This window comes from Ricinus communis, chromosome 1, assembly GCF_019578655.1.
Source record: "Ricinus communis isolate WT05 ecotype wild-type chromosome 1, ASM1957865v1, whole genome shotgun sequence".
In the NCBI taxonomy this organism is placed as follows: Eukaryota; Viridiplantae; Streptophyta; class Magnoliopsida; order Malpighiales; family Euphorbiaceae; genus Ricinus; species Ricinus communis.
Window position 1 is genome coordinate 6,802,661 of NC_063256.1, and position 17,428 is coordinate 6,820,088.

Consider the following 17,428-nt stretch of genomic DNA (forward strand, 5'->3'; position numbering starts at 1 on the left):
ACAGTTAATAGAATATCATCAATTTAAAAGTAAGAAATTCTAAGGAAAGAAAAAAAAAAAAAAAAGAGTCCGCTAGAGTCATCAGAGCTCATAATTTTAATGTGTTGTGAGATTTGATATCCTAAAACTCCGTCTTCATCGATATCTCAATATTTCATCTTTTGCTGGTTATAAATTATACAAATTTTGATGTCTAACAATATGTTTTTCTCAAAGAAGAAGAAGAAGAAGATTTGCTAATTTATGTTTGATGCTGCTGACACAAAAAAATTAAAAAAAAAAAAACCATAAAATTTATAGAAAGTTTAAAAAAGGGATAATCATGTATGTGAGTTAAACGTGGATGGTTAAAGAAAAGCATCTGGAAGGCACCATTAATCTCTTTATTTTCAAAAGCTATACAGTCTTAGTACAATGAGCATGTCTGACTCTTATATGAGCATCTCTCACTCTTATATAAATTTCTTTATTTTCTTGTTTTGTTTGTACGAATATCGTACCTTCTCCATGATAGGACCATCATCCACTATTTCCACGCGTTTAGGATGGTTCCCACAAGCATCACCTCACCTTTGGTATACAAGAGGAACAGAGAAGGAAAAAAGAAAAAAGAGAGAATGAGGATGAATTTAGGATTAGCCAGTAGGGTTCTTTTAAATATCATTAGTGCTTTTAGACTAGGACCCTTTTTTAAAAAAATAATAACGAAGAAAAGATTGAGTGCTTTTTCCTGTGCAATTAGGAACACAGACTCAGCTGAAATTGACAAAAACCTGAACGTATAAACGTGTACATAGGGCTAAAGAAAAGAAGAAAAAGCAAACATACCTAATATTTAACAGCCCAACAAAAATTGTTTAATTGACGATAGACCGCCTTTTCATACACTAAAATGAAGGGACGAATGCATTTATATTTCACCTTCTCGTTTCTTTTTGTCTCAAGTAGTGAACCAAGTTCTTAAGCATTCCTGCTAGTGCTTCTTGTTTGAGTGCTCAGGTTTTTCTTTTTTATGATTACTTTATTATCTTGAAAGCTTTTAAAGAGAATTGGATATCAAATTGTACTCTAATATCTTCTTATTATGATAGAAATGTTGAACAAAGATTTGATGTTGGAATCCAGGTTAGATCCGGTTAATTTAAAAAAAAAAAAAAAACCATTAAAACTAGACATGGCTGATTTGTTGTTTTTTTCATACATGGGTGGTAATTGAGAAGGATTAAGATTCTCTCACATTCAAGCTTTACATAATAAACCATGCATCTGAGATTAGATAATTGAGACTTTAATAAAATTTTATATTTATATTTTTTTAAAAATAAATAGTTTTTTTTTATTGGATAACAGATTTCAACCGTACTAAATAGTTAATATCATGTTTAATTTGGACATAAGAGGATTTTAATTTAATTGAAGAAAGATAATTAAAAGTGGTGGGGTTAAATTAAATTGATCCTGACGTGAGCAAATTGTAAGCATATGTGTATATATATGTAGAGGCTGTAGCTGAAGAGAGAAACAGCGGCGAAGGAGGGGGGAGAGAGGCTATCAGTTAATTTAGATGAGTGAGCGTAGAGATTAAAAAGGAGGTGCTTACCTAACTACCCAATAACAATACCTTCTTCTATCCGTGTCACGGAAAACACTCCATCCGTACATTTCTTCTGGAAAAGGATAAAAAGAGAATCACAGAACGCTTTTCTTTGTCTTATTGCAGAATGAATGAAAATGATGGTATTTAAATGGTTGATGCACAGTCCTCATCCCCTCAGTGCTGGAATGCCTCAATCGCCAATCTCTGAGATGGGCTATATTTCGACAAATAATTAATTAATAATGCTCTAATCCTTTCATTTGTTGAGTATGTGCTTTGTCTGATATATGAGAAAGAGCAGCAGCAGCAGCCAATAAAGTTAAAATGGCGTGTGTATGTATATATTAGCTTTACTTAGTGGTGATGTTAGGTCAGTAAGTGAAACCCTTCCTTCTATGGTTGACTAACTAAACTCTTTTTCGTGCTTTATGTCTCTCGAGTGCAACTCTGATGATAATCTATTATTTGATTATCAAAATTAGTGCAATGAATCATTATATAAATAATATTGTGATCACATATTAAATATCTATAATAAAAATAATTAGAGTAATGATATATAACCCATAAAAATAATTATTTAATTAATTAACTATTTATGTAATAAATTGTTATCTATCTATAATGTAAAACAAAATTAAACATGATTGGTAACCTTGCCCTACTTGCCAAGATACAGCCCTATAGATTTGAAGTGATAATGGATTAGAGTGTGGAACTGTAAACATACATGCGGTTGAGAAACATTATATGGGAACTTTAAGGTCTTTGTGGGCAGACAAACTTTCAGATTCTTCGCACGATCCATCTTTCATGAATAGAGAAAAGTGATCATCATCCGGGAGTGGCCAAGTTATACTTGGGCTCTTCCAACGAAACAACAAGTTAATTTGTGGCCTTTGAGATATGATAGAGAATGGCAGGCAAAATTAGGATTGAGAAATGAGTATCCATAATGGAATGGGCGATGGAGAACCCCTTTCAATCTCTTACCACTACTATAAATATATATATTTACTTTGTCAAAGTAAAGATAGGGTAAGTGGGAGGGTGGAAGGAAGGTCTTCCAGCTCCGTCTTCAATTCGATAATTCTTCAATAGAAATCAGAATACATAATTACTTTTCTTTAATCTGAATAGACTATGGTCTTACCTGTACCAGTTATGATGTTTTCATCACCTTTCATATAAATTAGGTTCATGGTTCCTTGTCATGTACTTACATCTAGTGCTAATGCAAAATCCATGCATAATTTCATGTCAAACGCCGGATAAAAATGAAGTTTTAATATTACTAATCGAAATCTTGGACAAGAATCTGCTGCCTTTAAATGAATTAATTCCAGAAATTTGATTATAGGGTTATTATTATAATCTTTTTGGATCAGTAACCCATAAAATTACTTCGACAAGTATTATCAGATTTGACAACCTAGGGCTTCTGTTCTAGTACTTCACTCGGTTGAGTTGAGTTCACTTACCCACATTGTGAATAGAGAGAATGTGCATACTTTGTGTTCTAGGACTCCAGATATCAGACAAAGAAATATTGCGTGTCCTGCAATATATATTTTTGTCAACTGAGATTCACTTATATGTTTGATCACTCTACAAGAGACTGCCTCTGGTCAGGTAAATGTATTCATATTTTCATTCAATATTGTTGAATGAAAAAGTTGACAGAATTTCTGGCAATAAAATCTAAGCGGCTGTTTTATATAACCGTCACAAAGGAGATGAAAGTTGTTAGAATACTGAATATCCACTATCAAAACTCCAAATTGATGTTTTTGGTCAGTAAATCTATTTTTTAGAAAAGAAAAAAAATGAATAAATGAAGCTAAAACTTTCTAAATGACAATATAATGGAATTTTGTCCAAATAATTAAAGAAAAAGTACCATTTCCGCGTTTCTAAAGTTTTTCGCTTCAAAATACTATATATAACTTAATATTTTTAGTTTAGAAATAGGCGAAATAATTCCAGATATTTTAATTTTTGATTATTTTCACAAATCTATCTTCATTTTTAAAATTTATCAATTCGGTTCACTATTTTTGTATATTGTATCTTTACCCACAATCATTTTGGCGTGTATCACTCACGACATGGCATGTACACGTGGTTTATTTGTTTGACTGGCTTATAACTTAAAAAAGCTTAAAACTCAACGTTTTATGCTTAAATAAAGGGATGGGAAAACCATCCCAACTACCACGACCTTTCACCATTTTTTAAAATTTATTATCACCTTATGATTTTATTTTTTTGGTCCATCGTTTTACATTTTATATCAAATTTACCCAAATTATTTCCGGCTCGTGCCTATGATGACATGGCATGCAGATGTGTCTTTTTATTGCCAACATACATCAGCTTGTTCAAAAGAAAAAGAAAGGTGGTCGGATCCTCTAGGACAATAATGCCAAATACTAGTAAAAATGTAATTTTAGTAATTCAAGATGGACTGCATGCTCTGCCAAAACCTTCCTAGAAGTTTAAGAAGTTGCCATAATATTACATGGTACATATATATACTACAAACATCATTGAAGCATTTATTTTTTATTTAGGTTTATTGTGCGGACATATATAATGCAGACAATATTGACTCAAATAACTTTTTGTAGTATTTTTTCTGACATTAATATTATTTTTGTCTGAATTTATTTAATGTCATCATAGACACATGTCTGAAACAATTTGGATAGGTTTGATATAAAATGCAAAGATAACGGACCAAAAAAATAAAATTATAAGGTGATGGTATATTTGAAAAAATGGTGAAAGGTCGTAGTAGTCGGGATGGTTTTTCCTTCCCTTTATTTAAGCATAAAACGTTGAGTTTTGAACTTCTTTAAGTTATAAGCTAGTCAAATAAATAAGCACGTGTACATGTCATGTCATGAGGGGCACATGCCAAAATGATTGTGGATAAAGATACAATATACAAAAATAGTTGACCAAATTAATAAATTTTAAAGGTGAAGGTAGATTCGCAAAAATGATCAAAAGTTGAGGTATCTAGGATCGTTATTAAATATTTATTATTTATTAATTTTGCAGCATAATATAAATAATTATAGAATAACTTGAGTTTAACATTTTTTTATTTACTAATTATAACGATGATTTATATTATGTTTGTGTTATATATGTCTGTTTAAATAAATTAATAAATATACATTAATAAACTAACGAATATCATACCTATAAATAATGAATATTTATATAAATCACAATTTTTTTTTTAATATGTATCATAAAACTAATGAATCTAACTCTCATAAAGAATCAATATCATTTTCATCTAAAAAATAAATATTTTATGGTATTTTGAGAAATATATATAAATTATAATTATTAAATTGATAATTACTAATTAATAAAATATAGATCATAATTGACGAATATCCTTAGTAAAATATTGAACATCGTTACAGTAAATAATGAATATTATCATATAAATGATAAATATTGATATTTATTATAAAAATGTAACACTTTTAATTATGAATTTATCAATTATATATTGATAAAATATTTAAATTTTGAAATATGCAAAAGAAAGTGGTTGCATTCACTAATAATATAAAATTTTAGTATATAAAGAGTTTCTAAAAATAATATTATATTAATATTAATAGATAATTTCTTTTATCATTTGCCGAAAGTACATTAATTTTTAATTCTCCTGTCTATTTGAGAAATAAAAAAAGATATATTACTAATTATGTTAGTTTTTAAATTTTATTTACCTATATATAAATAAATAAAAATTTATATTAAATTTCAAGATATAAATATTTTTAATATGTGTTACTATATTTTAACACATTTTAATATCTGTACTATTTTTAACACATAAAATTTTAATTTATATATAAAAAAACTAAAAATAGATATTAAGAATATTTAATTTGTTATTATTATTATTATTATTCATACAAATATTATAAATAATTAGAGAATATTAAAAATTAAATTTTATTTTATTTTGTATGTGTAATTTACATTATTATTTAAACTCAAAATAACTATAACGATCATATAACACACAAGAAAAATTTAATTTTGTAAGAATAAAAATATTTACTTAATATATAATTTTAGATTATATAATATTAATTTTTATAATTTATTTTATCATAATTTTAAATTTTTTATATAAAAAAGGAAAACCAAAATAACTAAAATGATGTCCCTGCCTCCGGCCCGTGCAGGGTGGGTGCAGGGCATAAATTGCCTATATTTATGCCTCTAACTAGTGTATTAATTGTTAAATGGCTAAAAAGTGGTGGCTACTTGGAATATAATTTGTTCTAAAAGATCAAAAGGAACAGTTAGGAATAGGGATGGCAATGGATCCTGGACCCGACCCGGATCCGTTTTCACGGATATGGATCTTAAAATTTTGGACCCGACGGATTCGAGTCGGATTCAGATCCTGCTTTGGAAAAACGGATCTGGATTCGAATCCAAATATTGGACCCGAATCCGAATCCGTTTACTCGTTTAATTTATAATTTCAAGATTTTTTTATATTGAATCTGATTGTCTGATGCTCTAATAACAACTCTAACTTAAGCCCAACATCTCAAAGGCCCCAAATTCTAAATTCCCTAATTCTAACTTCCCTCTCTAGTACTCTGTAGAGTAGTGTAGACTCTGGAATTCTGTATTGTTTCATGCGAATCCGCCGCTTATGCCTTCTCCTCCATTGAAGCCAACAGTTCAGTCTCTTTCCTCCATTGAAGCCAACAATTTAGTCTCTTTCCTCCATTGAAGTCAGTTTGTGAAACAATTTACGGTATTTTTTTTTCTTTATGCATAACTGAATATCAATTTATCAATCAATTGGTTTAATTTTTTATGAATCAATTCTTAATTTGTATGAATAATCTTAAAAAATCGGGTTAATTAATAATTTTTACAGATCTAGAAAAAGAGGTTTTATGCTTTTATTAAAAAATTGAAATCTTTTTTTGTTGAATGCTGATGTTCGTGACTCTATGTTAATTGATGTTCGTAATTTTTGTTGAATTAAGGCTCGTGAGAAAAGGCGATCCCTACTCTTTCCGCTAAGGAATGCGGCTATAAACTTCTATTAGTCAGAGTTGGAACTCCTAGAAGAAAAGAAAGGCTTTTCTCACTCATGCTTTTCTTCGAGTTTTTCTTCCGACGTTTCGATCACATAGGAGACATCGCGTCAAGAGCACATGGAAAGACTAATCTAATTCTAATAAAGGCTTTTCGCCTTTCACCTTGAAGGGGGCTTTACCAAGGGGGCAATGGGAGAAGGTCTCGCGAGTTCAGTGCCACATTAAAGGAAGGCTCAAAAGGCAAGTCGGTTTGAAGTCGGACATTGATTGACATTCGTTCAAAGTAATCGATTGGGAAGCTACAGGGTATGACACCGGAAAACAAATCCCCGAAAAGGCTTTCGAAAAGCCATTGCCAAAAGTACTTTCACCTACCTACTAGCTAGGGGCACAAGCCGAGAACCTAACCGGTGAAAAAGTAAGAGCCTTTCCAAATCCGAACTAGGGATCAGATCAACCTAAAGCACCATTAGTTGTGGATGAATCCACAAAGTCTTTCTACTTAGCAATTGATTTGTTTTATAATAGATTTATAATATTCATGAGTTCATAGGCTTAATAATGTTGATTTAGCTAAATATTAAGTTGTGAAAATAATGTCAGACAATAGCCGAAATTCTGTCGACTTGTCGAGCAATTGAAATTTAAGTATAACATTTCAGTCTTTACTTTGAAGGCTTAATAATGTCAGACAATAGGCTTAATAATGTTGTATAACAAGAATATCTTTGGTTGTTTTTCTATTGTAGGATGTTGATGATGTTAGTAGTGATGAAGAGTATTAGCCTTTTGGTAGTTAGTGCAAGGTGTTATTGGGAGATGAATGTTGATGATGCTCATTTGTATCATTATTCAAAAGACATGTATTATTGGATTGTTGAGTTTGTATAAGTTATTTTGTATTATTGGATTAGTATAACATTTGAACCTGTACCCTTTGAGGGAGGCTTGAAAAGTATAACGTATACATTTTTTTATGTGAATTCTATAACTTTTGGAAAAAAAAAAAGGTAAAATCAGCAAGATAAGTTTAGGATCCGTTTTGGACCCGGATCCGTAGGATCCAACTGATTTGGATCTGGATCCCAACTTTTCAGACCCGACGAATCCGGATGGGATCTGGATCTGGATCCAGTCGGATCCGGTCCAGATCCGACCCGTTGCCATCTCTAGTTAGGACTAACCACAGTTTCTATCCCCGATGTTTCGGTATAGAGTTCCATGGCACATGAAACTACCCTTGAATTCCCTCTTGGATGATTTTTGGTCGGTTTTTGTTTGTAATCTCAGTTTTGATTGGTCCCAACAGTATAAAATAATAATTTTAAAAATATTTAAGTGATATTATAGAAATCAAAATATAGTAAATAATTTTCATAAAAGAATGAGATAGCATTACAAAATGTTTGAAAAGAATTTATAAAAAATAATAAATTGTATATGTAATTCTAAAATGAGATAATAATTTTTAGAGAGATAATTCTAGGTATTAAATAATTATAGAGATGTTTTAGAAAATAAAAGAAATATATAATAAATAATTCTAGAAAGTAATTTCAGCTTCCTGTTCCAACTAAAATGGAATGGGTGTTTAACCAGTCTCTTTTGATTTTATGTCAGTTTAAATCGATTTCAATTTCAATTTTGACCATGTAATTCTATTTCAATTATATATATCGTTTACGATTTGGCATTTTTTTTTAAATTGTTCTGACAATTCATTAAGTAGGTTTGAACTAAGAATATATTAAAATATCGCATTACTAAAAGTTAAAAAATATATATATATATTGAAAAAACCACCATAAACATAGATAATCTTCTTAAGTAGTAGTACCATTGATAAACAGCATAACACCTTCAATTTAAGTGCAAAAGGAATGCACCATTTTACTTGAAAAGTGACCAAAAGAGGTGAGAAAGTTCAAAACAAATAGCTAAAGGGAAAGTGGAGACTCCACCACATTTAACAATGCGTTTCTCCTGTTTCTGATTATAAACAAAATGAGGGTTTCTGGTGCTCCCTTGTCATTCATCTTCATTCCCATTTTAGCCAACTGATGATAACATTTTTAAATAATTTTAGCACTTGTTTTTGTTTTTGCAAGACAGGGATGTTGTTGTTGCTGTTGCGGCAAGTTTGAGAGCATTATGTGTTTATTGCCTTATCTTAGCAAATTAACCAATACTTGTTAGTGGATTGATTTTCATTCTGCCAATAATATCCATTTTGTCTCTTGTTTTAAAAGTGGATATACACTATATTTATGCAATAAATTCTGCCTTAAATCTCTTACAAATAAAGAAATGTTTCTCTTTTTCTTATTTTAAGGTTCCATCATGTTTGAGTTTTCTTTTTCATATTTTCTCCTTTCTTATCATATTTTTCTTTGCTTTTTGCGAAAATGTTTTTAAGTTCTTGACTCATCTATGTCCTTAACCTTTCTACATCGTTAATATTAGGTTAGGTTTCTATTAATAGAACCTCTTATATGTAAATCGGGTCGACATTATAACTGTTATCGTCGATAAGAATTTCATTTATATGAATATTAATATATTACAAATTTTATATGTTCTTTTGAGAAAGTACATAATTCTTCTATATATATACTAAATGTGTTAGAACAATGGAAAGATATTAAAATTCGAATAGAAAATAATTATCTTTAATTATTATATATATATATATATATATATATATTTCAGAGTTCGTTGAATGCCGCATGAATTAAAAAAAAAAATGAATAAATTGGTGCTATTATTTTATCAGTTCTGACTACAATTCCATTAAAACCAAGTGACCTGCCCTTTCAGTGCATTACGAGGGGATAGGATGCATATCGTTGGAGCCCATCTCTATCAGATAAGCCATAGTATTGTTCTTCCATGAATACCTTTATCAAATGAGATGGGTTGGCTCTTGTTTTTTGATGCTGACATGAAGTTTCGATGTTATCAGGAAGTCATGAGTCAATTGATTGAGGCCAGGTCTATTCTGATCCTTCAAACTTTTCTTTTCCTATTGGGAAGCATGTAGAATTTTTGGCTAGACAATGAGAGTAAAAAGTTAATAATGATCCATCCCGTCAGGATTTTCATATTTTATGGCCCAATGAAAACCAATGCACTGTCAAAGTGAGCCAATTTGGAAAAGCTATTTAGAAACTCAATCAATAAAATAAAAACACTTCACTTTCTTAGAAATTGTAAAATTATCATTTGAAAGGTAGAAAATTAGGTTTATAGATATGATGATTATAAAAGTTATAAGGGTGAGATGTACTTATGAGATAGAGGTTAATCAAAGATAACATAACAATTAATTTATAATTTATGATTCCATAAATTACATATAAATAAATATATTTTTTTGTTGGCTAAGTATTAGTAATTTCTTTTATTTTTGTAATTTCTAAGCTATTATTATCGTTTGATTTTTAAAATTTTATTTTTTTTATAATTCATATTTATTATTCTTTCTATTTAATTCTTTTATATATTATTTTTACATTCTTCTTTGATTGTTTCTTTTAAATTGTTGAAATTTTATTTTCTTAATTATTAACAGTTCTATTTAATAATTTTTTTTCCTTTTATATGTAAATATAACAAATAACTATTTATGCACTCACAGATTTAGTCTATATATCTCAAAGCTTGTATGTGTAGGTGGTCACAAGGAAACCACTACACACACACTTAATTTGATTTCATGATTTCTATTAATGGATGCAAATGTATTGTATTGGACAATGTTAGGATTCATCTCTGTGTCGTTTGCTTACAGAATAAAGCTCTTATGATCTCTTGGCTTCTCATATATGGTTGCAATGTCCATTTGTACGATTAACTTTCAACTTCAAGCTTTCATTTTGGCTCTTTACCTCACTCTCAGGTACGTACAGAAGTAAAAGAAGTTGCAGATAAAAGACAAGGTATGGAAAATTTGAGAAGTGAAAGAATGATCCTCATCTATTCGATTGAGTTTTCCAAGTTCTTGATGACATTATCTAATAATGACTTGAAAATAATTAAAAAAATATTAATAATATAAATGGTCATTCAATTTTTATATTTAGTTTTATTTTATCATAAAATTATTATTATTATATTCGTGGCTATATAATTCTTGCAATTTTGATAGACATAATAGGAGATTTGGTCCATTATAAACCAAACTTTGTTTAATTTCTCTATGTACATTCTTGTTTAGATTTTTAAGGAAATCAATATTTTGACCCTTTCATGCAGCAGAGCACATGGATCCAATATTTCAGAACATTGGTAAAATACTTTGTTATTGGGACTCTTAATTGTACTATAGGCGAGCAAATTTGAAGGCGCATTCATAATGATGGTAGGTTGTGTTTTGTGTATTCTTCCATAGTAGCTGGATCGGGCCTGAGGCTGTGCCTGATCATCAATGACCTTCAATTTTCCATGCCAAAAGTTTCGAAACATATCAGAAGATAAAACTGAAGTCACGAGAAAACTGAAGTCAAGAACAATGATAATAGAGTACGTTCAAAAAATACAAATTTACATATGGAAAATGAGCTGGATGTTACAGTACAGTGCAGTAATTATAGTTACGCGTATTCACATATATATATATATATATATATATATGTACGTCTCTTTTTCAATTTTGTATTATCAACTGATAGTAGTAAATTTCGATCAGTGACATTAAGATATGCAGTTCAGCTATAGGGTCATTGAAAAGATAAATTTAAAGGTTAATTTGCCTCTCAACTTGAAGTTAATTACTTTAATTTTAAATTTTTATCCGATTTTATCCACCAACTTGACAAAAACGGTCAATTCAGTTTAAATTCCCATAAAATTAAAAGATTAGATTTCATGCATCATGCAAAGCAAGTGAATGAAAGACCTAATGAATAAGTAAAGTTTATTTTAGTCCTTGAACTTTATATTATATATTAAGCTTAGTTTAATAATTTGTGTAATAAAATTTTTAATTTAATATAATCTAATAATAAAATCTAACAAAAATAATTAAATTATTAAATGTTAATAAGAAATTTAAATTAAATCATAAAATTAAACTCATGCAAATTTAAATTTTTATTAAAATTAGAAAAAATTGCTTTCTTAAAATAATTAGTCTTATTTTCTAATTTTTTTTGGCATAATTTAGTCAAGTGGATAAAAAAATCAGTAATTAGTTACTATTATTTAATTTAAATTATTTGGTAATTTTATTTTAATTGAGTTTGATACTTAATATAAAGTTTAAATTGAATTTTATTTATTTATTAGGTCCTTTAATTGAACTTTTACTTGCTTGGCATGATGATATGTGAAATCCAATATCTTAATTTTGTGAAACTTTAGATTGAATTAGCAGTTTTTGCCAAATTGGTGGATGAAATTAGCTAAAAAAAAATAAAATTCAAATAAATTGGCCATTGGCACCAAATTGAGGGGGCAAATTGACTTTTAAACTTGAGAAGATGCATAGGTTTTTAGGGTTGTGGTAATAAATGTTCACTTTAGTATTGTCGGGTGAATTGATTACGAGACCATCGATTGCATAGCATATTACTCGTACATCAGGTGGCTTTATTATTATTTTTTTTTCATCACTATTAATTTGCGTGGGACTCCAGCGACTAGAAAATCTCAGAGAGGCCCTCCGAATATCAAATCTACCGAAGGCGTTTTCTGGGTTTTCAGCTGCTCTAAACGCTCTTACACACTGGATCGATCTTCATGTTGTATTTATGCTGACTATAATACTTACTATCTGAGAGACATTGAGTTTACAAATTATATTTTATATATATATATATATATCTGCTGTCAGTGATAACAATAGAGCTTCTCCTTAACCAATAATATATTTATGCAAACTACATATAAGGGAGATAGCACAAGCATTAGGTTTTAAAACAAAATTTGACTAGTGATTAGTATAGTGTTAGACTGTCAAAGTTATCCGATGAGCAAGTCTATTTACAAGTTCTGTTAACACAGCAAAATCTGACAACATTAGCAGGAGAAGGAACACTTGTCCAAAATAGAAGCAAATGAATTCTCTTCCGGCCAGTTGTTTTCCCTGAAGTATTCTATGAGCGCATCCCTGCTTTTTTGTCGGGATTTTACGCCCTGCAAAATGTCAGTAGCTGAATTTTCCAACCCAGTTAACAGTAGCTTCAATCTCCTAAGGTCTGCCACAGATCCTGCGTCACCGTGTCCAAACCTTCAGAAACCCAAAATAATAATAATAATAATCTGACAAATGTATGTTCCCTCACTTAGATGAGATAAGATGAACCAGATATTGTAATTCAAGATACATTTACGAGGAAGTAACAATAATTTGTTATATTAATTTTGACGAAACAATCTTTATCCAATTAATAGACGCTATGCAGGCTCTTATTATTACTTTAGATATATTCTCTAAAAATGTACAAATATAGAATTTCTCTGCAATTTCTTTTTTTTTTTTTTAAAAAGAAAAGAAACTAAGTTAACAGGATGTCAATATTTAATGATTTTTGAGCAGTTACCAGAAAAATACAATGAGAAGCTCAAATCTTAAAATTCCAAAATAGTGTTAAGGGTGTTCATTTAACATCAATAAAGATTGAGTTCTGAGGGAGGTAATTCCTCTCCCTATTCGACAACCATTATTATTCTTTTCTTTATACATATTTAATTATTTATCCTCGAATTTAAAAATCATCAGAGTGATGATCCGATGATTTTAAGCTGACTTTGGTTGCTTCTCATTATTTTTAGGGTTTGTTAAATTTTTACTGTTGTATGGACGTAGCACTTTAATTTGTTAGATCATTTATTTATGAATTCAATTTTGAATTGTAAACCTCTTGTACTGATTATTTATGATATCAATTTTTACTTGATAAAAAAGAATTAAAATTCAACTCTAGACTTGCTTTTAATAAAGATAATTGAACTTCAATTCACCTGAAGTTTTCTTTAGCTCCTTGATGTTTGAATCCCACTTGAGAAATATAAGTTCTATAAATTAATATCAGAAGAATTACCGGCCCAAATTTACTTTAATAACAATCGTCTACCTTATTCATAGAGTAATTGTTACAATCAGGCGACAAGTTACACTAAGCTAACATTTTTTATAATTTTGATTATTTAATTGTCTAATTATCTACACTGCTATTAATAAAAGGAAAACTCAAGAATTCTATTAAAAAATATAATATAGCCCCATGAAGAAAAAAAAAAAATAAAACAAATGATAAGGAGATAATAGAAACAGCAATAACAAAAGACATGAGCTATGAGAGTATGGCAGGGAGACAATAATAAATCTAACAGTAAGACTCTTTCACCACCAATACGACACTACAACCACTGGTGTAAAGCTATAGAGAGCCAATTAATTTTACAGACATTCAAATTCTAATATATATCAAAATTTGAGTATTAATTTTTTTAATTTAATATTTTATTTTGCAGATAAAATAATATAAATTAAAAACAAGATACATTAATATTTTTATATATTATATAAATAAAATTCGTAAAACAACACAATACTATAGTAAGATAACATATATCTTTTAAAATTATATATACAAATATTATTATATGGAGAAATTTTTTTAAGTTTAATAAAATTTAAAAAATTTATAATTTATTATAATAGAAAATCTATTTATATTTATAACTGGTCTAAATTGAGATATAATTTTTTATTAATATATAAAAATTATTTATATATAAAATATAAGTTTTATCGTAAATAGAATCACAAATATAGTAGCTATAGATTTTTGGTAGAGAAACAGCAATGGTGGCCAAAGGGATATTTTATGTTTGTGCTCAGAACAATTAAGAAAGACAAAAGTGTTCTCTTTTCTCTTATATATCTGCCAAGGAGAAAAATAAATAAAGGCCGTAGGAGACGGTGTCGTTTCTTCTAGGGATAGTTTTTGGGTACGTCACCAACTTAGGCAAGCGTCAACTACCTATTGTTGGGTCCAACGTACAACCCTAAACCCAATGACTCTTCATTCTTATTATGGTTACGATCTGCCATTCCAAACGATCCTAAAGTCAAACCCCTCATTCTTTTCGCTGTTGCTAAACATTTTAGTTGATTTTCTTTTCTTTTTCAATTTTAACAATTTATTAATTTACTTTAATATTTCTACCGGATCGTTGACATGCACGTTGAAAATATTGTTACTGTTATCTCAACCATAACTATTTACGTAATATAAATTTATGATATAATCTAATTTCCCTCGCTTTTTAGCTTAAGACAAATTTTCTTAAAATTTGTGTTTTTATAGGAAAAACTTTATATAACAAAATAATATTTTAAAATAGGTCAGTAGAAAAAAAATTTCTTAATCTAATAAAAGTTTTAATATTTAGCAGTGTGTTAAATATATTTATATAAAATATAAAACTACTCATTAATTTTAAATTTAACGCGTTGAAAGTAAATATATATTTTTTTTAAAGAAATTATGTTAAAATTGTGATGCACTTCGAAAATTCTTTGTCTCATGATTTCTCTCTATAAATATAAAATGATAGTTATATTTGAAAATTTAATTTAATAATCTATAATTTAATAACTTAAAATAAAAAATAATAAATTATCAGTTTGTATATCATGTGTCAAAAATAAGTTATGTGTCTCTTTTAATATTCGAAGTGTATGAACCGTTCCTATAGTAAGGGTAAGTTTACCACGAGGTTGATATCTCAAAGAACTATAAAGTCACTTATTATAAAGACTAATTATCAATATAAAACAATAAAAGTAAATTTAAACACTCTAAATCAGTATTTTGAGAGAGTAATATTCATAAAGTAAAATAACTAAACAATAAATAAGTATGCAATACAAAAACAAATGCTTATAATCTAAAATTATATGTTAAAGATAGGATTTAGTTTGGCCATTTACTTAGTAATTTCTTTATTTTACTTTAAGCCATTTACTTAGTAATCTCCTTGTTTTACTTTAAGTCTAGATCTAATGAATAAGATGGTGATGTGCCTTTTTTCCTAAATCACTCAAATTAACGATGCAACTTAGGTTTCTTATACCAACATAGATTAAAGTAAAGATGATGTTTCTAATAATTTTAACCTAAATATGTTCATAAAAATTACTATTGGTAAATTAATATTATGGTTAACTAACAATAATAACTGAAACTAATAAAGATATGAAGGTAAAGAAATCAATCATTAAATAAATAAATAATAAGATTCATACAAAAGTAAAAAAGGCTAAACTGAACACTTATGAAAAAACTAGTCTAATATATTTAACTCAATGCTCATTGGTATTAAATAGAAAGACATAAAAAAATAAAATAAAAACTCCCTCTGGATCAAAAATTTCTTCAGGTGGGAAGAAGATTGGTCATCACTCTCAACTTCTTGAAAAGCTCCTTAGATCTTAAAAAGAGTAATGAAAACTAAGACTAAATGTTTATGAAGAATTGTAGAGAACTATGGAGAGAATAATAGTAGGCATGTGTAGATAGCAGATATGAGAAAACTCTCCTCTCCTAAAATTAGGTTTTGTGGAGATATATATAGAGAAGAGTCATTCTCTAAATAAGTCTCCCTACAGATGTATACCTAATATATGTCTATCTAATATATAAGACTTTAAATATCTTCATCTTTACCAAATACTATCCCATAAAAAACTCTTAATTTAAATCCTAATAATTATATAAAATGACTAAAATGTCTTTTGATCTTATAATTAGTAGTCCATGCATCTTAATCTTATGCCTTGACACAAATATGTCCAATTAAACTTCTTTTCGAGTATTTAACTCTATATATTCCTTTTTCAGCTAACATTATTTGAAAATAAACAATTAAGCTTAAGTGAGATAAAAGCACATATTTTCACCATTTTATATATATAAATATATCATTACAGCTATAAAATACCATTAAATATCTATACATAATTTGAACCGATCAATAAATACACATATCAGAAGTGATATTCCTTTTGTATGACAAAAATTTTGCTACTTGTGTTGATATAACTTCTATATACATTCGATCGGATGATAAACTGAATTTTAAAAATGCTGAATGAGGGGAAATTTGTAAATAATAAACACCAATCAAGAAAAAAAATTCTCATAAAAAAAATTATATTAGTTGGTAGTCAAATTAAACATGTAGCATAAAAAGCTTATGAAGATTTTTATTTTTAATTCTTACTTAAAACATACTAACCTTTATTTTATTTGTCTTTTCTTTTTTTCTCTCGATCTCATTAGATAATGCATTATATGATTTAAATATTTAAAAGAAAATCTTAGTCTCTAAGGTTTGTACCTTTTGTGCTGTCATAATACATATATGATTTAAACACCCTCTTCTTTGTTTTCTTTATAAATTTTTCAAAAATCCTCTTCTTGCTTTTTTTTTTAAAAAAAATTTATTTTTCACCAAAAAGACACTATTTATGTGAATGTAATGCAAGTTTTGAAAAACAAAGAAAAAAGAAAAGAAAAAGACTATGTGAATATGTATATCTAGAGAATAATAATAGAAACGACTGCTAGGTGGACCTCCCAAGGAAAAGGAAAAAAAGAAATAATTAAAATTAAATATTAGATTATAAGTTTCTACTGTTAGGAAACTTCTGTACATGTGCCTGTTTGTACACTAGAAAAAAGAAAAGCAAAAGTGTATAATCTTTTAGAGAAACAAT